Source organism: Pleurodeles waltl, chromosome 9, assembly GCF_031143425.1.
Source record: "Pleurodeles waltl isolate 20211129_DDA chromosome 9, aPleWal1.hap1.20221129, whole genome shotgun sequence".
NCBI lineage: Eukaryota > Metazoa > Chordata > Amphibia > Caudata > Salamandridae > Pleurodeles > Pleurodeles waltl.
The window spans coordinates 25,706,516-25,729,290 of NC_090448.1; positions in this window are offsets into that span (position 1 = coordinate 25,706,516).

Here is a 22,775-nt window from a genome sequence, read left to right on the forward strand (position 1 = left end):
CCAGGGCCAATTCATTTGTGTCCCAGAAAGCCCACTCCTGGGACATTGTTTCCCTGCCCGTGAGAGCATGGAGAGGAAAAACTTGTCTGCTCACACCAAGCGGGAGCTGCCTTTTGATTGGAGCAGAAATTTGTTTCCCTGCCCACAACAGTGCGGTCAGGGAAACTAAATTTCTCCAGTCCAGCGGAAGGATGAAAAAATACCTGCTACCTCTGGGTGGGAGCAATGTCAGCTCCTGGTGCACCCATGATGGGTTCATGTGGGGAGCTGGCGATGCTACGCAGGACTTGCAGCTCCCCCCACAATACTCAACATTGTGTCTTGTGGGTTCCCTGAGTTGGTACTGGGGCACCAACATTAGGCCTCCGGGATAGGGTCCCCGGGGCCCATAAAGGCTCGCCGGAGGGTGGCCATAAACCTGCCCTCCCCAATATTTATTTAAAAAAAAAGTTTTGCTGGTTCTCACTGGCACCTGTGGTTGGTGGTGGCAGGGAAGTCAATGGGACCACAGGTGCACTGGGGATTCCCCGGCAGCCCCCAGGAAAAAAAAATAAAAAATAAAAAACAGCTGCTCATTATATATATATATATATCTATATATATATATATATATATATCAGCTGTTCATTTTTTAAATATATTTTATTTATATATATATATATATATATATGTATAGATATATATATATATATATATATATATATATATATATATATATATTATATAGTTTTATACAAAAAAACACAAAGGGTACAGGAACATCATAATTAGGAAATAGAATTAAAAAAACCTTAGGAATTCACTAAAAAAACAAAAGTTACAGAGACATTACAGGTAGAATAATATTTTACATGTAAAAAAACATAAAAATTCAACAGTTATAGTTATACGTATCTTAAAACACTATAACGCGTGCTCTAAGGTAACTATAACTCGTGCTCCCACCATGCATACTTTTCTCATCAATAGTTTTATTACAGATGTTGCAGTTATATTCTATATGAGGTCATAGAAGATGTCATTACTGAGGTAATATGTGGGGAAAGTAGCAGTGCATGGCCAGGGTGCGAGTTTTAGTTACCCTAGGGCACGAGTTATGGTGTCTTGAGATAAGTGTAAGACGCAGGACCAAATCAGGTATAAAATGCCATTCAGCCATTTATTCTGTTTTGGAGAGCAAACTTTCCTTCAGGAATAACATGGGAAATCACACTTTTGCCCCTCACCCCACTTTTGTTTGCCCCTGTTTGATAAAGCAGTGCAAAACTTTCTATTAAGGACTCAAGGTGAATGAACTTTTTATTGGGTTGATGCAGGTTTGTCAAATGGAGCCAAAGTATTTAGCGATAACCTATGTAATGGAGGAAATGGGAAAGTGGCAGGCTGTGCCACACAGTACACAGGCAAGAGTGATGAAAGAAAAAACTAAAAATGAGTGGGACTGGAGAAACAGTGAAACATTTGTTTAAATGCATTTTAACTGTTAATGAAGTTGACGTACTAATAGCAGGTTTATCCTTTTGTCCTAGCAACCATTATAATTATGCAACCCCTTATATAGATTTGTTTCTTTTTCTGAATATGTTCAAAATGAAGAAAAAAAACATGCATTCTTGTGCCTGTGTCCCGGTTATTCCTTATTTATCCAGTTTTCAGCCAGGTGTAGCTTGGTTCTAGTGGCATCGGACGTGCGTCTAGACACACCTATAACCGGTCCTGGGTTGCTTGTGCTCCACTTCAGGGAGGACTTGGCGCAGTAGCTGGACTGTTCCTATTGGAGCAGGATCAAGACTGAGTTGCATATAGCTGGGTCCGATTTGCGGTGGCGTGGGCAAGAGAGCAATAGGTGTGACTTCTACCTAGAGTGATTGCCAAGGGTTAGACCTGGCCCAGAGTCATTATAGTACCTTATGCACTTGCAAGCCATACATACATGTTATACAATAATCATATTCATCTGTGTGCATTTTATTAATTAATCAACAGTAGGTGGCTGCATTTAAATTTAGTAAGAGAGACATATATATTTGAAATGTAATCAATGCCATTTACTCATGCTAACTCTACTTGCTTGCAAGCCTTTTTGATATAAATTCAGCCTAACTTGTAACCAGCCCCGGGTAACATGGATTTCATCGTATTAAAATGCTTTGCAAGTGTTTTGTTTTTCTCTCCTCCGCGGGTGTCCTCTTGTGTGTCTTGTTTGCGTCTTGTTAGCTAAAATATGCCTATTGTTGTACTGTATTAGACTGATAGCTGACTGCAGCTTCGGACATGGAGACTGAGATGGTGGGAGAGATCCTCCTGTACCAGGCAGACCAAACTGATGTTACATCCAAGGATGCCCAGATGGTTGCTCCTTTGTTTGGCGCTAGGAAACTGGGGAGTTTAGCTGGTCCCAGAAAATGGCCATTCTCTATTGGTTTGTTTAGTGGGAGCTGAAATGTAAAGTCTTCTGGTAGTTTCCTTCATGCTTTAACTGTGTTCTTTGGAATAGTTTAGCAGATTCTGTCCAGACTTTGCTGCGAGAAGACGCTCTTCACAACTCCGCTGACTCCCCCTGCCCGAGTGTTTCTCTCCATGCTTGAGACTCATACTTTTACCCCTTGAACCTTAAACTTGGTTCATCTGATGCTGACACTTTCCTCAAAGAAATCCCCTTGCCAATCGTGATGTTTTTATTTAGAATAGGGAAGCTCCTTTATGGAACATTTATATCTTATATTTTGCTTCCCCTATTTAATTATATTTTGCATCCGTTTCCTCATAATATGCAAATTTCAATCGCCTGGTCATTTTAATGTCTGCTTATCTATTATTTTTCACTGAACCTGTGCTAACCAATTTGAGTTGTGATTTGACTTAACTACTAATAAAGTCCTTATGGTTTAGACATCACCCTCTCTGTCATTTCTGTGGAGCCACATTGGTTTCACTGTATTTGAAGTGTATTGCTGATGTTAGCGCCATTCTTACACTCCAAATTGGCAATCAATTGTCCATACGACTAGTGGGGGGTTCTCTTTGATGATTTTACTAAGCGACTGAGATACCAGGCTCCCCACTCCATCAAACATATTGCAAGCATTCCTCCCATCACATTTTTTGTGTTTGTTGTACCTCTCTATGAGGTAAGGTTATGCCCACACGTGAATCTTGTGCTCACTGTGCCACTAGAAACACGCTTCACCCTAATCAACAGCCCCAATCAGGGTGTAACCAGTCTTGGGTTGCTTGTGTTCTAGTTCAAGGATGAACTGTCCTGTTAGTTTAGGCTGAACTTTTACCATTGGAGCAGGGTCAAGACTGATATGCATATGGCTGGGTCAAACACGAAATGGCATGGTGGGCAAAACAGCAATAGGTTGAAATTTTACCACAAGCGATTACCAGTAGTTAGACTTATTGCAAGCATTCCTTTCCATCACCTTTTGTGTGTTTCATCACTATTACCAACTTTAGATGAGGTGATATATTGGTGCTTTGTAACTCCTTATGACCACTTCAATTTGGCGCGATTCTGGTAAACCAACATTCATTATTACTGATTGACGCTAGTTTGTGGTTCCTGCCATTCCACAATACTATGCACACATAGGGATTTCTATAGGAAAGCTCAGTTGTCCACAATTCTATCAGTAACAGTCTATGGAGCTCATTACGAATATGGTGGTCTATTGTGCCACCAATGAGGCAGTCTGACCGCCACATTAAAACCGTCAGGGAACTGCCAGCACCGCCAGTATCTTGGATCTCGGCGGTATGGAGGTGGTGAAATCCTAATCCGTAAGGGCAGCACTGCAAGCAGCGCTGCCCTAGAGATTACGACCTCGTTCTACGCCAGCCTTTTCATGCCGGTAACCATGAAAAGGCTGGCGGAGAAGAGGTGCAGGGGGCTCCCTTGACCAGCACCCTCGCAATGTTCACTGTCTGCTCTGCAGACAGTGAACATTGCGAGGTTGATTGTGCACTCTGTGGGCTACAACATTGCCGCCACTCGATTACAAGCCGGAGACAATGCTGTAGCCTGTTTCCCGCTAGGCTGGTGGGTGGAAACCAAGGTTTCCGCTGCCAGCCTAGTGGGAAGCTCTTTATGGGGCCGGCGGGGAGGTAGCCTGTCTGGCGGCACTTCCCTGTTGGAAGTTTGGCAGACGATAAAAAACGTCCATTGGGGCTTGTGTGGGATCACTCCATGACAGCTGTGCTAGATGACGATCACTGACAAAGTTGTTTTGTGGCATGCATTGTCACCAGGACATGCATAACTGAGGGCCAATGCATTTGTATCTTTCATAAATTGTTATCCTTATTCAGAAAATATATGTAAAACTTTCAAAGCTCTGTAATGCTGTTTGAAATGCAAATACAGGCTTTAGATTTTGGAGTAGGTTTGAAGTATACATTGTGAGTCAGAACAGATTTTACAAGCTTCAAGCCAGGATAATGTTCTGGTTATGTACCCTGTTCCCTCCTGTGTAATATAAAGATGCTGGATATTATGCAAAGGCATATGTGATTATCATTACAAAGAGTAATTGATTTTTCCAACCAAATTTCGTGATTCTGAATCCTAAAAGTGATTGTTTTTATGGATGAGAAAATTGTGTTATATCTATACTTGCAAATAGGAAGTATTATTTATACTACCATATAGTGAATTTGGTGGTTTATCATGTGACAACTATGGGAGGGCTAAATATTCCATATTCCATTCAACTGGTGGAATTGGCCGAATTTTGGTGACTCCGCATTATGCTTGTAACGCAGAGTTCCTGACAAATTGTCAAAACCCTGTGTGGTAGAATTTTTCCTTGTATGCAGCACCAAAATTGTAAATTTGTGAGCGCAAGTGAGATTCGGCACCCCCACCGTCGCTGGAGGACATCCAGCAAGATTTTTCCAACTATTTTTCGTTCTTGATCAGAAGGTCCAAGTAGAAAAGCTGCTAAGGCGGCAGCACAATCAGCTCGAGTAGCTGCACCCTCCGACGCACCGGGTGGTGCCGTTCACACTTACTTTTGAGCATGAAATCTTATATACAAAACGCCAAAGTCTGGGTGAACATTGGAGGCACACTGCCTATGTCTTCAGGGACAGCTCATAGAGATTAAAGGTAAACCTACCAAACATGCATCCACAACTCCAGGAATGACTCACAGAATGCCATGTCTTATAAAAACTCAAATGTACAGACATATGTCCAAGGAAAATCAAAATAATTCACTATTAGTGATGGAGAGATGTATTGAATTAAAAAGAAGTTATCCGTTAGCCATTTCTGAAGGACACCCGTTGTCATCAAGCCCTTCTATGTGAACAAGAACTGCTTTACATATATACAAGTAGGATACTACTAGATGGAATCAATAGTTCTGGTAATACACTTTTTGAGTTGTGGTGGTAAGTAGGGGTGGAGTGGCATAATTCAGTGTAGCGTAATCTCACGTAATTACCTAAGAATTCTGCGATTACTCATAATTACGCAAGAAGAGTAATTCTGCATTTAGAGGTACTTCTTTGGGCAAAAATGCCCTCTCGCATCCAAAAATAAGTACATGAATGCATTTTGTGCAAACAGATCACTATTAGTGACCACAAGAAGCTGCTTGCGACCACTAGATGTGCTTTGGGGTAGAATTTCCCCTGACTTACTTCCAGCACTCAATAACATTTCTTTAGAGCAAAATGCATCCTTGCCTCCATTTTGACTGGCCTCAAGAAATACCGCGAAATGCAGCAGAACACAAATAGTGAGGGGGCACTTGTGCTCACTAAATGTGCTCTCATTGTACGATTTTTTCTTGCAAATTACTTTTAATTACGCAAGCAGAAGGAATTGTGTTATTATTAGTAATTCTACATCAAAGAGCAAAATGGAATTACTACAATTACTCTAGTTACTCCAGTGTAATTGAAATTCCTCTTGCGTCTAGTTGTAAGGATGTGTGCTGTTTTGGTAATGCATTAGAAGGTTAACGCTGTATAGAAATTATTGTTAGTCAAGCAAGAAAACAAGGTTGATGAGAAATTCAATATTTTTTAAATTGAATCTTTTTTAACCACTGTTTCTTTCATCTTTTGATTAACAGCCCTGTAGAAGTTCTGGCTTTTGCAATGAAACTTGTTTTCTGTGCTTTGACTATCCTTTTGAAAAAAATACAAAAAAAAAATGCTTTTATGAATATCCTAAACTGTTGATGAATGTCATTAAGTGATTGTAAAACATGACAAACAGGACTTTGACTCAAGGACTTGTGTTGTCATGCAGATATAGTTACACAGGACTTAAATCTATCTAGAGTGCATGTTTCAATATAATATAGCTTCGTTGTTTGTGAATATTATGACGGGTTACGTAGGAAGGTGGACCCCGCATCATACGTACGACTTCTATAAGTGGCCCAATTCACCCCAACCATCTTGTTTTCTTTTGATCCACCACACTCAAGGTCCATCGTCATAGCCATTCCCTAAATTCCGCATTCAGACAAAAAACTGTTGTGATCCGCTCTTGAATCACAATACAACATTCAAAAGAATCTAGGTGCTCGCTCTCAGGTGCTGCTGTGCGAACAAGCACTGGCAAATGTGCACACATGCTCAAACTTCATGCCATACAAATGTCAAACTTATTGTCTCTGCCAGTGTTCTTCTAATAATAATTTGTTGAATTCTGACAATTATGTCTTGAAAAAAGATGATAGTTTTGTAGAAAGAGTCCTAGTTAAAACTGGTCCTGATATATCAACTTAATTGGATCACTGATGAAATAAGCAGGCACCGGAACATTCATATATCACACCGCCTGCTTGCGGGGCTCAGAGACATCTGTCCTATTTCAGTTTCTCACTTTACTCCATGAGATGCTTCTGAAATCCTGACTTGACTTAAAGATCTTGTTAATTAAAAAAAAAAGTTATAGTCCTTAGACAATTTATCTTTAAATGCCACATAAATGACCTGGGTGTTGACCAACTGACCAAATTCTCTTACATGATTCTAAATGTAAATGTGTTGGACCGAGAAGTGACTCGTCGTTTTCTGACTTAGGGGTCTCAATTAATGGAACGGACCACTAGAACTGAGCTTACGCTAACATTAACTGTGTTTACACTGTTCTTCATCTTGAATTTGTGCCGTAAGGCACCACGTGATGATTAGTATTGATGCTTCTTGTCCTAAATAAAGAATTTTCAGAGCTTTACAGTAATAAACGAGAGCATATTCAGGGACTTCTCACCATACTGTACCTAACCAAGGACATCCTAACCGTTCCCGGCTATCGCTTGAACAACGTATCAAGTGCAATCCTCAAATAAACTTTGAGAATGACTGAATCCAATGTAATAGTACCATGAGAGAATCTTCAAATGTATTCTGTAGTAAAATACTTCGTATTGCTTGTTCCTCATTAGAGCGTTTCTTTATAACCATGTACTTGTGTAGTAATGTGGGAGGACCACTATATAAATCCCTAAAAAAGGAAGCACATTTCTCTGTACCCCGGAACCCCTATTTCTCATTCTTATGAGGCAAATCTATGCTGCATATGCCACAGTACATTACTAGGCTCTTAATACTTGCTCAGCTTCCAAACTTAATGATGAGTTATTTCATGCAGTTTGCCTAGTAACCTTTATCAACTTTTTAAAACTTTAACTTGTGTTTGTCAGTCTTACTGAGAATGACTCACTGTTTTGATTTTTTAAACTGATCCTACATGAAATACAGACAGGACCAGTAAGGGGGCGCTAAAGTCTAGATACAGGTACCACACCGCTCCTGGTCCTAGCCGTTGGCATGCGTTTCACATGTTTATTGAAGACTAGTTGGCGAGCCAACACGACATTCGACAGACACCATTTTAGAACAGTTTAAAAAAGCTCTGAAAATCTTCACCCAGGGACACAAACAAAAAAAACTCCAATGACCCAGATACCTCTAGATTATTAGATTAATGAGGCCAGTGCCCACGCAAGTCCACCAAGGTAAGGGAAACCTACTGCCAATCTTTGTCAGCACTTTGCCATGCCGGACGATTTCCAGCAACCTACGGGGATGCCACTTGTGAGATGGGGACTAACCCTTTTCTGGTTTTGTCTACCCTTATGGTTTCCTACCACTCCCTTCTCCCTGTACTGTCTGCCTCCACATTGTCTCCCCCCCCCCACAATTCCTGTTTCCTATGCCCATTTATATGCTTCACTGGCCTTTTGGATGTAGGTGACCGTATGAGATATTGACTACAATGAATAAAAAGATATAAACTATAACAAAATACAAAAACATACCTGTCTCCTGATTGTTTTGAGAATGGGCTTAGGGCCTGATTTAGATTTCAGTGGACGTGTTAGTCCATCTTAACAGTGACGGATTGCACGTCCACCACAATCTAAATCCCATAGGACATAATGGGATTTCACTTTCAGCGGACAGGCTATCCGTCATCGTTGTGACTGAGTAACCCATCTGCCGATATCTAAATCAGGCCCACAATGTCTTCATGTGTATAAAGTTGTGGGATGTTCCTTCCATTAATGAAGTATAAATTATTTCCATCAATACTTGAACCATGCTAATTGGCTACTTACCCTGCTCGACGGATGGAGTTTTTGTGATCAGTTCTACATGGGCAATGGAGGAAAATTCTCCCAGGTAGAGGAGCTCTTAAGATGTGGAACTGAATTTCTGCCTCCAAGTAGTCAATATTTAAAAAACAGTTTTGATACTAACAGTTAACAATTGTCAAAACTAGATATGCTGTAAATCAAGTTGAAAGCATCAACCTTAGACTTTATCTTAGAATATCAAAATGTTTTGAGAAATTATACGAACAGTCAGTTTTTTCTTAATGATTAAGTTTAGGTTCGGTCTAGAATGCATTGAAGGATATATTCGTCACAAGTTTAATTGAAAGAAATCAGGCTAGATATGTTTAAAAAGTCAGAAGCATTATTTTCTAGGTCAGGAAGAAACAGTCTTTCAGCAATCTTTAGCTGTACTTTGAGGACAGAAACCAGGGCTTCTCTCATCTTTTCGAGTTATCCTAAGAAAGGTCAGTCACAGTTGGCAGAGCTGCTGCATAACACCTCTTGATTAAACCATTACATTGACAACACGGCCACAAATTACTGGTGAGTGTTTCAATTTGCTTCTCAGTTTGTCTTGTGAAATATCTTAAGAGGGCGAACGGGGCTGTTTGCCTTCTTTGCTTACAATGATGTACGTTCATTTGAGGAAGACAAATGAAGCAAAATTGACCTTCACGTGTCCCCTAGATTAGACTATTGTGTTAGATGCGTGGGTAGATCCAGAATTCAGGACAGGGACTTGGGGGACCGACAGGTACCTGACACTAAGAGAATTTAAGATGGAGAAAAAAGCACTTATGTTAGGTGCATTTTAGACATAACAGACTCCATCCTACCTCAACCTGGCTCTCAGTTTTCCTGCAATGCAATCACTTACTTTTAATGCAGGTTGGTTCACTGCAGAACTCAACTACATTCATAACTGTCTGTCAGTTCCACTTAGGTTCTACTTGTGACCTCTATCGCTCCGCACTTGGGTACCACCTGTACACAACTCCTGTCATGCTTTCCTCCTTGTGTCTAGATGCTTCCTGTGAACAGACTCACTGAGCACTTGAGTAGCGAAGGTCCTTCATTTCTGTGCAATCCCTCACTCCATACGTGGCTTCCGTTTTTGTCCTCTGTGGTTTGTTCTTCCTTGTGGTATGTTATATTATGTCAGTTTATATAGTGCACAAGTTCAGTAGCGGCTCGAGGGCCGCGGAAGGGGCGGGGAGGGGCGGAAGGGGGGGAGGCGGGAGGGAGTAAACATTACATTTAATAAAAATAAAAAAAAACACTAACCTCCTCCGCCGCTCCCCTGTCCCTCAACGCCCCTCTGCCTCTGCAGGCACAGACTGCTAGCTTGCCCTGCTCCAATCCTGACGCTGCTCAGAGCAGCATCAGGATTGGCTGGGAGCGCACAGCCAGGGCGCTTCCAGGCAGCCTGGGAGCCTGTGCAGGCTCTCTCCAGTCCGGCAACTAGGTTGCTGGGCTGGAGAGAGCCTGCAGCGCATGTGTGTTTGGCCGGCCCAAGACGGATGGCCGAAAATACATGGGCATCACCCAGTGGCCCGCCCCTTTCAAAGAAAAGGATAATAAACCGAGTTTATTATCCTTTTCTTTGAAAGGTTTTGCAGCTGCCACTGCTGGCGGGGGCACAACGCTCCTCCGCCCAAATGGAGGTGCCGCCCCTGCACTAATTACTCATGAGGTTATCAAGGCGCCTGAGCAAGTGTGTAGGCGTGTAATCACCCGTGAGGCTATCCAGGCGCTTGAGCAGGTGTGTAGGCATGTAATCACCCGTGAGGCTATCCAGGCGCTTGAGCAGGTGTGTAGGCATGTGGTCCCTATAGGGTTATTCAAACAGCTTCATGTAGAACTCCAGAAGTGAGGACGAGGCTCTGATGTGTTGTGGGAGATGATCCATGTTTTAGGTGCAATGTAGGGGAGCAAGCGGCCTCCTGCTCTGCTTTTGTGAATGCCGGGTGTGTGTGCAAGTAAGACAGAGGCTGAGCGTAGATCGCTGGCTGGGGAGCGGAGCAGGGAGATAGGATGGAAGTTGCTCAGTTAGCTCGGGTCGGCCAACAGCTTATTGAGGAGGGGGTTGCCCGTTGTATGCTTCCGGTCTTCAGGGAATGTGGTGAATGTGATTTAGGTGTTGATGTGGGTGAGTGTGGTGCTGAGGGTGATGCTCCAAGTTTGCAGATGTGGCGGGGGGATGAGTCTGTTGGGGCTTCTGACTGGATGGTCTGCATGATCTTCACTGTATCTACCTGGTGAGAGCTTTCCATTCGGTCCGGTGGCCATCTTGGTTGGTGATGAGCCAGTCTGCGATGATACTGCTGGAGACCGGTCAGTGTACAAAGTTGCTGGTTGTTTGAGATTTTGTTGTGGAAGAGGCTTCACAGGTCGTCGCAGAGTTCTTGGGAGGTGGTGATGTTGTGGATGGAGACCGAGGGTGTGGTGAAGTCCTTGGTGTTAGAGAAACGCTCCTTGCATCCGCTGGAACGCCCTTTGAAGCATTCAGCTAGAGCTCTTTTCTTGGTGTCTCTTAGTTGCTGGTGGTAGCATCTAAGTGCATCCTTGTTGGTAGTTCTGTTGGGGGTTTCTTTCCATCTATTTGCAGGTGTGTTTGAGGTCTCGAAGGTCCTATGAGTAGCAGCAGGTCTGCTCGTTGTTTACTCTTTGCGTGTTAGGTTTGATGGCTGCAAGGACATCTGCACAGTTCTTGATCCACTTGTTGAAGAAGGTAATATCCTCACTGAGGTTGTCTGTGGGTTACGGGTTGATCAACGCTGGGGGCGTTGAGCCAATCTGTTTCAGAGGTTTGCCCCAGCTGCGGCTGGGAAGGATGATGCTGGTGTATGAGTTGATTTGCTTTGTGTTGATTTGGAAATGAATGAGGAAATGATCTGTCCATGTGAGTCTGGGTGGCTCCTGAGAATTATGCATCTGCCCTTGGGTAACGCCTGTCCACTATTTCTGTTAGCTGTTCCACCATCTCTGTTCCTTTGTGCAATCTTTCACTGATATGTATGTACCTAGCTTCCGCTTTCATCCACTCTGTGGTTTGTTTTTCTTTGGTCTATGCACCTTCTGAGTAATGTATCAGTCTGCACTGGGAAACCTACTTTTCATGCCACCTTGGACTGGTTTAGTTCCTTGTCTCAGGTATCTTCTAATTTGCTGTTGGCATTGTATGCACATTCTAATCTCCCAGGTTCACATGAATAGTCACCACTCCTCTGTACCTCTGTCTTTATTCAAGCTGCTGTCTGATTACCCAGTGTTCCACTGTCCTGTGTGCACAGGTGGTTCGTGTGACATGCTGGCACATCCAGGTGTGTACCCCTTCCTCTCCTCTTGTTATTGGGTCTCCATCTCCAGTCCTCTCAAGGTGTATCACCTGGAGGTGTATTGCACTGGTCTCAGTCCAAGGGCGCACAATCACATCTTTAAATCAGCCTCATTATAAGGACCAGACAGTGCTCAAGCATGTCTGCATATACCCCAATGCCCTTGTAAGACTTGGGGGTAGACACAGTGCCGGCTGCCAGTTTTAGGAGGGAGGGGAGTGGGCGGGAAGCACACTCACACACATGCTTTCACACACATGCACGCACACACATCCGTTAACAACACTCATCAACATTCAAACATTCACGCACACACCAAACATTCATTTAAAAAGATCACACACACTTACGTTCAGCTCGGAGGTCCTAGGAGGGTTGGGACTGCTGCCTTCCCTCGCTGGCTGACCTTAGGTAAGCCAGTGAGGGAAGGCAGCAGTCTCAACTTCGTCACAGAGTAGGATGGGGTGAGTGAGACTGCTGACCCCACCCCACTCTGTGACGAGGTGTCACTGATTGACACCTGCCCTGGGCACTTCAGGGCTTAAACCTGAAGCGCCCAGGTCGAAGTCAATGGGTGACGCTTCTCTCATCACCCAGGGGAGGGCCTCGAGGCACTTTTGGCTGAGCTGAGGAGGTCACACCCACAGGAGCTGTGACCTCTTCAGCCCAGCAAAGTTCAGCTCAATCAGCCAGGAGTGTGCGCAAATCGCACGTCTGCTCCTGGCTGCCTGAGCTGAACATGAAGAGTGTCTGTCAGGCTGACCTTTGTTCAGCCTGACAGACAATCTTCGTGAGGGGCAAAAGGTGGGGGGGGAGGGTGGCCCCTCCTCCCTAAAGGACGGGCCGTGCCTGGGTAGACATCTGGTGGACAGAGGATACCTGGTCCCCCGTGGCCACCTTAGTGTGATTGGTCCTTCAGTGCCTCAGATCCAGGAGGGAGATCAGAGAAGCACATCGAAGAAGACAGACAGTCATTTGGCAACATATGTGGGTCACCAGCTGGGGATGGGGTTGGGTTAGGATGCACAAGGTCAGTCCTCTACCCACTTCATAATAAAAAGTGACAAAATAGAATCTCAAACGGGGTTCCTGTATCTCCTATTGTCCCCAGCATAGGAATACTGACAGCATTATTTCTAGGTAGATGCATCCGCAGAAAGGGGTGAGGGTGGAATTCTCTTCCAGCTACTCACAAGAGCAGGAGAGTTGCTGAAGTCCACGGCGCTGTCATCAGTTCTTTTGTCACAACTCAGTCAGTATTGTTGGAGAAGCTCACTGAGGTCAGATTTAAAGTCAGGCTGAGGGTAGGTTGGCTTTGTCCCCTTATTCGTAATATTTTGTTAGGAAAAGGTTCATTAACACACCTTGACGTAGGTGACAGGCTACCAGTGCCAGACAGAATGCAGACTACCAAGAAACGATCAGTCATGTTCTAGTGAGCCTAGTTGGAGCTCCTCAGGATGGGCGAGGTGTCTCTTTAATCCCAGGTATACCCTTCTCACTGACTTCAACAAGACTTAGACCACAGCTACAAAGTGTTGTGCCCCTCACTTATGGAATCAGTCTCATAGTGTGGGTGGTGATCCTTTGGAAACAACACAGAGGTACTATGTGGCATCCGAAAGGTCAGGGGACTGTGCTTGCAGCATTCCTATGATCTCAGTATATGCCAACCCTGCCTTTTCCCATGCGTAGAACTAGCCCTACTCTGTGAGCCATTGCTGCATAGAATCTCCAATGGATACCCAGGGCTACAAAAAAGGAGGGGACATCATTGAAAAATATTGTGGGCAAGCTGGAAAACTGTTTAGGGATTTCCCAAAGGAGGATGGAATGGAACAGCATGAATAACAGAATCTCTCTATTTGTTTTTGCAAAGCACATCATACAACCAGGAGTGCCATCACAGCACAGAGTGAGCAGGAAATTAGGTTGCAGAAAGGGTATTGGAGGAGAACTAACATGCTTCAGGATAGTACAAATTCCAGTTGTATCCACGGATACAACGGAGAAGACTTTGACGGGACCCACAACACTTAGGGTCAAATTTAAGAAAAGTGGCGCTGCACCCAATGCAGTGGCACTTATCTTGCACCCCTTAGCGCCCCCCTTATGCCACCATGTGTGCGCCGTATCTAAGATACACCGCACCATGGCAGTAGTTGGGGGAACTAGCATCAACCTTTTTGACTCTAGTTCGGAGCGTTGCAGGATTAGCATCAAAAATGTTGATGATAATTCTGCAAAGCCCATTGAGGCCCATTGAAAACAATAGTGTGCCTCCTTTTAACACCTGCACTTAACAGGTGTTAAAAGTGCTGAACAAAATTATGAAAAAAATCTCTTAGATTTCTTTGCGCCATTTTTTTGGCCCCCCCTAACGCGCAAAGGGTTGTAAATTTGGTGGTGCGATTTTGGCCTCATTGGGCCACATTATCGTAAAATTGATTCTAATGTGGAGCAAGGAGGCGGTAGGGGCTCTTAGATCTGCCCCTTAGATTGTAGGTTCCGGTGTTAGGCATCCAACCAGACTAGGTGCATGAGATCATGCCTGGAAGAGACTCTAAGGTGGTGAAGCCTTAGCCATAGATGGTGAGGAGAGATGGGTTTTCAGACTTCCCCTGCACTTCGTTAAACATTTCTCAAGTCTGGTAAGCTGTTATAGTGAGCCAAAACCCTGCACCTGGAGTGATCCACCAATTCATCACTTTTCTCTGCATGGGCAGGTATCAAGTTGTCTGAACTAGGATTCCAACAGGACCAGGACCACAAGGAGGAGAAGGACTGGTACAAAGAGGACCAGAAGCATGAGCACAAGCAGGACCGAGACCAGGAGTTCAAAGGACTTAAACCAGGAAAACCAGGCTCAGGAGGGCCAAAACCAGAAAGAGCAAAATAACCAGAACCAGGAGGAAAAGGACTGGTTGGCCAGAGCCAGAAGGATGAACACTGGAGCTAAGATCAACAGGATCAGGCTAGGCGATGTGGACCAAGAGGAACAAGGGGCAAGCAGGGCTGAGTGAGCTATGGTCAGGGGGACCAGGAGCATGACTATAAAAGCCGGGAACAGGACGAGGGTCCAAAGAAAGGCCAATAAACAAGGACCAGACCAAGACAACCAGAAAAACTAGGACCTGGAGGGTCAGTAAGGGAAGGAGGGGATCATGGACCAAGAGGGCCAGATCAGAATCTGGTGGAGGACAGGAGACTGAGGAGGACCAGAAGGACAAGAACCAGGAGAGAGACCAGGAGTAGAAGAATCAAGATGATCCACCTTATTAGGGCCAAGAGGACCAAAACCAGGAAGAGTGAAAGGAGCAAAACCTGAAGGACAAGAACTAAGAGACTATAGCAATGAATAACAGGACCAAGTGAACCAGGACCAGTAGGAACAGGACATGGAGACCCAGGGTAAGATGGACCAAGCATATGAGACAAGCACCAGGAGCAACATTATCCAGAGGATTAGGGCTGAAAGGAACAGATATAGGACCAGGGCCTGGAGGTCTGTGAAAAGCCCAATCCTGGAAGAGGACCATGACAAGGAGGACCAGAACCACAAGGATGAGAAGAACCAGTGCTAAGAAGACCAGAAACAGGACGGTGAGCAGGACTGAGACCAGGGGGATCAAGAGATCCTAAACCAGGACCAGGTGAACCTAGATCAGGGGTATCAAAATTAAAACAACCTAACAGGCTGGGTCTAGGAGGATAAGGAACAGTGGACAAGGGCCAAAAGGACTAGGACCACAGGAACATACAAAAAAGACTGTGACTGAGCCACAACCAGTAGAAGAACTAAGAAGAAAGCTAAAAAGAGGAGGAGGGCCAGGTGTAGGCGATAGAGAAGGAGAACAGGACCAAAAGTAGAAGAAGAACGTGGAAGAGGGGGGACCAAGAGGATGATGAATAGGAACAGAAGGAGTAGGGGAAAAGAACCAGGTGGAGGGTTATCAGGAGGACGTTCAGAAGAAAGAGGTGAAGGATTGGGAGAGGAGGTTAGTGTGATTCTGAGATATATATATTGTAAGAAAATGCCTCCTTGGCATGGTTACCCCCTGACTTTTTGCCTTTTGCTGATGCCAGTTATGATTGAAAGTGTGCTGGGACCCTGCTAACCAGACCCCAGCACCAGTGTTCTTTCCCTAAACTGTACCTTTGTCTCCACAATTGGCACAACCCTGGCACCCAGGTAAGTCCCTTGTAAATGGTACCCCTGGTACCTAGGGCCCTGTGGCCTGGGAAGGTCTCTAAGGGCTGCAGCATGTCTTATGCCACCCTGGGGACCCCTCACTCAGCACATGCACACTGCCTCACAGCTTGTGTGTGCTGGTGGGGAGAAGATGACTAAGTCAACATGGCACTCTCCTCAGAGTGCCGTGCCCACCTCACACTGCCTGTGGCATAGGTAAGTCACCCCTCTAGCAGGCCTTACAGCCCTAAGGTAGGGTGCACTATACCACAGGTGAGGGCATATGTGCATGAGCACTATGCCCCTACAGTGTCTAAGCAAAACCTTAGACATTGTAAGTGCAGGGTAGCCATAAAGAGTATATTGTCTGGGAGACTGTCAATTACGAACTCCACAGTTCCATAATGGCTACACTGAAATCTGGGAAGTTTGGAATCAAACGTCTCAGCACAATAAATGCACACTGATGCCAGTGTGGGATTTATTGCAAAATACACCCAGAGGGCATCTTAGAGATGCCCCCTGAATGCCAGTCCGACTCCTAGTGCTAAGCTGACCAGTTTCTGCCAGCCTGCCACAACCATATGACTTGCTGGCCACATGGGGAGAGTGCCTTTGTCACTCTGTGGCCAGGAACAAAACCTGTACTGGGTGGAGGTGCTTCTCATCTCCCCCTGAGGGAACTGTAACACCTGGCGGTGAGCCTCAAAGGCTCATGCCTTTTGTTACAGCACCCCAGGGCATCCCAGCTAGTGGAGATGCCCGCCCCTCCAGCCACGGCCCCCACTTTTGGCGGCAAGGCAGGAGAGAGATAATGATCAAAACAAGGAGGAGTCACCTACCAGTCAGGACAGCCCCTAAGGTGCCGTGAGCTGAGGTGACCCCTGCCTTTAGAAATCCTCCATCTTGAGTTTGGAGGATTCCCCCAATAGGAATAGGGATGAGCCCCCCTCCCCCAGGGAGGAGGCACAAAGAGGGTGTAGTTACCCTCAAGGACAGTAGCCATTGGCTACTGCCCCCAGACCTAAACACACCCCTAAATTTAGTATTTAGGGGAGACCCTGAACCCAGGAAATCAGATTCCTGCAACCTGAAGAAAGAAGAAGGACTGCTGACCTGAAAGCCCCTCAGAGACGACGGAAACACCTACTGACTTGGCCCCAGCCCTACTGGCCTGTCTCCAGACTCAAAGAACCTGCACAGCGACGCATCCGACAGGGACCAGCGACCTCTGAGGACTCAGAGGGCTGCCCTGAACCTAAAGGACCAAGAAACTCCAGAGAACAGCGGCACTATTCAGAACTGCAACAACTTTGCAACAAAGAAACAATTTTCAAAGAGACTTTCCCTTCCCGCCAGAAGCGTGAGACTTCACACTCTGCACCCAAATCCCGCGGCTCGAGTTCAGGAGAACCAACACTGCAGAGAGGACTCCTAGGCGACTCCAACGACGTGGACACCCTGAGTCGACCCCCCCTGCACCCCTACAGCGACACCTGCAGAGAGGATCCAGAGGCTCCCCCTGACCACGACTGCCTGGTAACAAAGGAACCCGACGCCTAGACCAAGCACTGCACCCGCAGCCCCCAGGACCGAGAGGAACCACCTACCAGTGCAGGAGTGACCAGCAGGTGGCCCTCATCCTAGCCTAGTCGGTGGCTGGCCCGCGAAGCCCCCCGTGCCCTGCCTTCATCGCCTAAGTGACCCCCGGGTCCCTCCATTGGTTTCAATAGCAAACCCGACGCCTACTTTGCCTACTGCACCCGGCCGCCCCTGTGCCGCTGAGGATGCGTTTTGTTGGCTGGTGTGTGTCCCCCCCAGTGCTCTAGAAAACCCCCCTGGTCTACTCCCCGAGGACTCAGGTACTTACCTGTAAGCAGACTAGGACCAGAGCACCCCTGTTCTTCATAGGCGTCTATGTGTTTTGGGCCCTCCTTTGACCTCTGCACCTGACCAGCCCTGTGTTGCAGGTGCTGTGGATTTGGGGTTGCCTTGAACCCCCAATGGTGGGCTGCCTATGCCCAGGAGACTGACTGTGTAACTGCTTTACTTACCTGAGAAACCTAACCAAACTTACCTCCCCCACGAACTGTTGATTTTTGCACTGTGTTCACTTTTAAAATAGCTTATTGCCATTTTAACCAAAACTGTGTGTACTACTGTTTTAAATCAAAGTTCTATACTTACCTGTGTGAAGTACCTTGCGTTTTATATACTTACCTCAAATCTTGAATCTTGTGCTTCTAAAATAAGTTAAGAAAATATATTTTTCTATATAAAACCTATTGGCCTGGAGTTAAGTCTTTGAGTGTGTGTTCCTCATTTATTGCCTGTGTGTGTACAACAAATGCTTAAAACAACCCTCTGATAAGCCTACTGCTCGACCACACTACCACAAAATAGAGCATTAGTATTATCTAATTTTGCCACTATCAACCTCTAAGGGGAACCCTTGGACTCTGTGCACACTATCTCTCACTTTGAGATAGTATATACAGAGCCAACTTCCTACATATATATATATTTATTTCTCACTGGGCATCAATAAGCTTTAATGTATTCTCCACACTCAGACACGTTTCGGCATAACGCCTTCCTCAATGATAGTGGAATACAATAAGCCAGGTAACAAGCTCCATTTAAAGAGTTCACACACGTAGCACTAAAAAAGGGAGTAACAGCCTCTAATCCAGATAACATTTCATAGCTGCCATGATAAGATGGCAATTCCCCTCATGTTTTTAAATGTTAGTATCAGCACTTTACAATAATTCATTCATCCGATGGCCTCAATGCCCAATATTACATCTCAACCAAATCAACATAAAGTAGCTTGATACTATAATACTTAATGCAGCACCTACTGTTCTTAAATTTCATGTCCCAAGGTTCGCGAACCACCTACTGCCAGTCCCTGAGGCCAACCTCCTATAACCACCCAACCCCACGCTGCGCATGGCCTTTGGCCATGCACTGCAGGAGTTGGCCACAGGGCCTGTCTCTCTGGGTGTGAGAATAGGTGTGAGTGGGTGTCTCTGGGTCTGAGAGTGACTGTGAGAGTGTCTGTCTGGGTGCTAGAGTGGGTGTGAAAGAGTTTATTAAGGTGTGAGAGTGGGTGTGAAAGTGTGTGATTGCATTCCAATAGATGAAAGATGCATTAACCTCCACATAGTTATTTCAGATAGATCAATTTGGAATCGCGGAGTAAACACACTTGCTTTGCCTTCGCTAAACCCAGGAGTTAGGATAATGTGTCATATTCAGAAGTGGAGCTTCAACTGGGGCACCTGCTACATTAATATTTGTAAGTGCTTCCTGTTGAGGTTTAATTTCTGTGAAATGAGCATCATGGCCAGAAGGGAAGCTCACCTGCTCGTTTATCCAAGATTCCACAGTTTGCACAAAATGTCTATCCAACTGGAGGTCTTTCTACTGGTTATTTAGTAAGTCCACCTTATTGGATAAATGTCCACTGTGGGAGAGGGGGCCGCATGACCCCCATCCCCTGGCTGATTTTGGCCTCGGAGGCCCCATCCCCTGGGACCCACTACAATTACATGGGGGAGCCACGTAGCCCCTATCCCCAGGTGGATCTTGGGCTTGGGGATCCCAGGGCCCAGCTTTCAATAAATGGAGGAGGGGACCGCACAGCCCTGTCACCAATTTCGGCCCCAGGGACCGCAATCCCCCAGGGCCCAGCATTTTATTATCTAATTTTTTGTGAGGGAGGGGGGCCTCCCAGTCTCCCCTGGTTTGACAGCTCTCGCTTGCTGCGACCAGAGTACTTTCACTGACTTGGCGGGAGCTGTCCAAGCTCCCGCCAAGTCACAGCAAACAGCTATGTCCTGGAGGTGGGTACCCGAGGACATAGCAGGAGCCAGCCTTGGGGGTGGTAGTCCCAAGGCCATCATTGTCTCGATGAGGGGGGTTGCACTGCCCCCCTCCAATGCGCAACAGCCCTGAGGAGGTAGCAGTCCCTGGGGCTGTGGGGGGGCATATACCCCCCTCTTAATGTCAAATGAATTGCCCCAGGGAGGTGGTGGTCCTTGGGGCTGCGGGGGTACCATGCGGGCCCCCCTTAATATCAAATGACTTGCCCCAGGGAGGTGGCGGTCACCTGCATTTATTTAATCACTTGCCCCGGTGAGGAATCCGAGCCCAAAAGAGCTCTGCAGGTCGCTGCACAAGCTCGTTATTATTCGTGAATCCTTTGTGTCTCTAGATACTGATATTTCTTTTTCTTTTAATATCTCAAAAACCTCTGAATGGATTCTCACCAAATAACAAAAAGCACTCTTTCTGGACCAAGAGCTACCTTTGTGTCTAAAATCCCTATGGGAATTATTATAGGAAACACACTTTTTTTGACCCTCCCCCCTTTTTTCTCAGCCCCCACTTGACGGATCACCCTGAAACCTCCCATGTACAACAATATTGTCTGGAACATTTGTTTTGGAAAATTTTGTGAAGATTCATCCAACATCACCAAAGATATAGGCAAGTCAAAACACGCCTTTTCAATGGAAACATGGTCCTAACTACTACCTGTGACGACCACCAGTAAGATATATATATATCTTACTGGTGGTATATATATATATATCTTACTGGTGGTATATATATATACATATATCTTACTGGTGGTACAGGGAGTGCAGAATTATTAGGCAAGTTGTATTTTTGAGGATTAATTTTATTATTGAACAACAACCATGTTCTCAATGAACCCAAAAAACTCATTAATATCAAAGCTGAATATTTTTGGAAGTAGTTTTTAGTTTGTTTTTAGTTTTAGCTATGTTAGGGGGATATCTGTGTGTGCAGGTGACTATTACTGTGCATAATTATTAGGCAACTTAACAAAAAACAAATATATACCCATTTCAATTATTAATTATTACCAGTGAAACGATAACATCTCAACATTCACAAATATACATTTCTGACATTCAAAAACAAAACAAAAACAAATCAGTGACCAATATAGCCACCTTTCTTTGCAAGGACACTCAAAAGCCTGCCATCCATGGATTCTGTCAGTGTTTTGATCTGTTCACCATCAACATTGCGTGCAGCAGCAACCACAGCCTCCCAGACACTGTTCAGAGAGGTGTACTGTTTTCCCTCCTTGTAAATCTCACATTTGATGATGGACCACAGGTTCTCAATGGGGTTCAGATCAGGTGAACAAGGAGGCCATGTCATTAGATTTCCTTCTTTTATACCCTTTCTTGCCAGCCACGCTGTGGAGTACTTGGACGCGTGTGATGGAGCATTGTCCTGCATGAAAATCATGTTTTTCTTGAAGGATGCAGACTTCTTCCTGTACCACTGCTTGAAGAAGGTGTCTTCCAGGAACTGGCAGTAGGACTGGGAGTTGAGCTTGACTCCATCCTCAACCCGAAAAGGCCCCACAAGCTCATCTTTGATGATACCAGCCCAAACCAGTACTCCACCTCCACCTTGCTGGCGTCTGAGTCGGACTGGAGCTCTCTGCCCTTTACCAATCCAGCCACGGGCCCATCCATCTGGCCCATCAAGACTCACTCTCATTTCATCAGTCCATAAAACCTTAGAAAAATCAGTCTTGAGATATTTCTTGGCCCAGTCTTGACGTTTAAGCTTGTGTGTCTTGTTCAGTGGTGGTCGTCTTTCAGCCTTTCTTACCTTGGCCATGTCTCTGAGTATTGCACACCTTGTGCTTTTGGGCACTCCAGTGATGTTGCAGCTCTGAAATATGGCCAAACTGGTGGCAAGTGGCATCGTGGCAGCTGCACGCTTGACTTTTCTCAGTTCATGGGCAGTTATTTTGCGCCTTGGTTTTTCCACACGCTTCTTGCGACCCTGTTGACTATTTTGAATGAAACGCTTGATTGTTCGATGATCACGCTTCAGAAGCTTTGCAATTTTAAGAGTGCTGCATCCCTCTGCATGATATCTCACTATTTTTGACTTTTCTGAGCCTGTCAAGTCCTTCTTTTGACCCATTTTGCCAAGGGAAAGGAAGTTGCCTAATAATTATGCACACCTGATATAGGGTGTTGATGTCATTAGACCACACCCCTTCTCATTACAGAGATGCACATCACCTAATATGCTTAATTGGTAGTAGGCTTTCGAGCCTATACAGCTTGGAGTAAGACAACATGCATAAAGAGGATGATGTGGTCAAAATACTCATTTGCCTAATAATTCTGCACTCCCTGTATATATATATCTTACTGGTGGTATATATATATATATATATATCTTACTGGTGGTATATATATATATATATCTCTTACTGGTGGTATATATATATACATATATCTTACTGGTGGTATATATATATATATATCTTACTGGTGGTATATATATATATACATATATCTTACTGGTGGTATATATATATATATATATATCTCTTACTGGTGGTATATATATATATATATATATATATATCTTACTGGTGGTATATATATATACATATATCTTACTGGTGGTATATATATATACATATATATCTTACTGGTGGTATATATATATATATATATATATATATATATATATATATATCTCTTACTGGTTATATATATATATATATATATATATATATATATCTTACTGGTGGTATATATATATCTCTTACTGGTGGTATATATATATACATATATC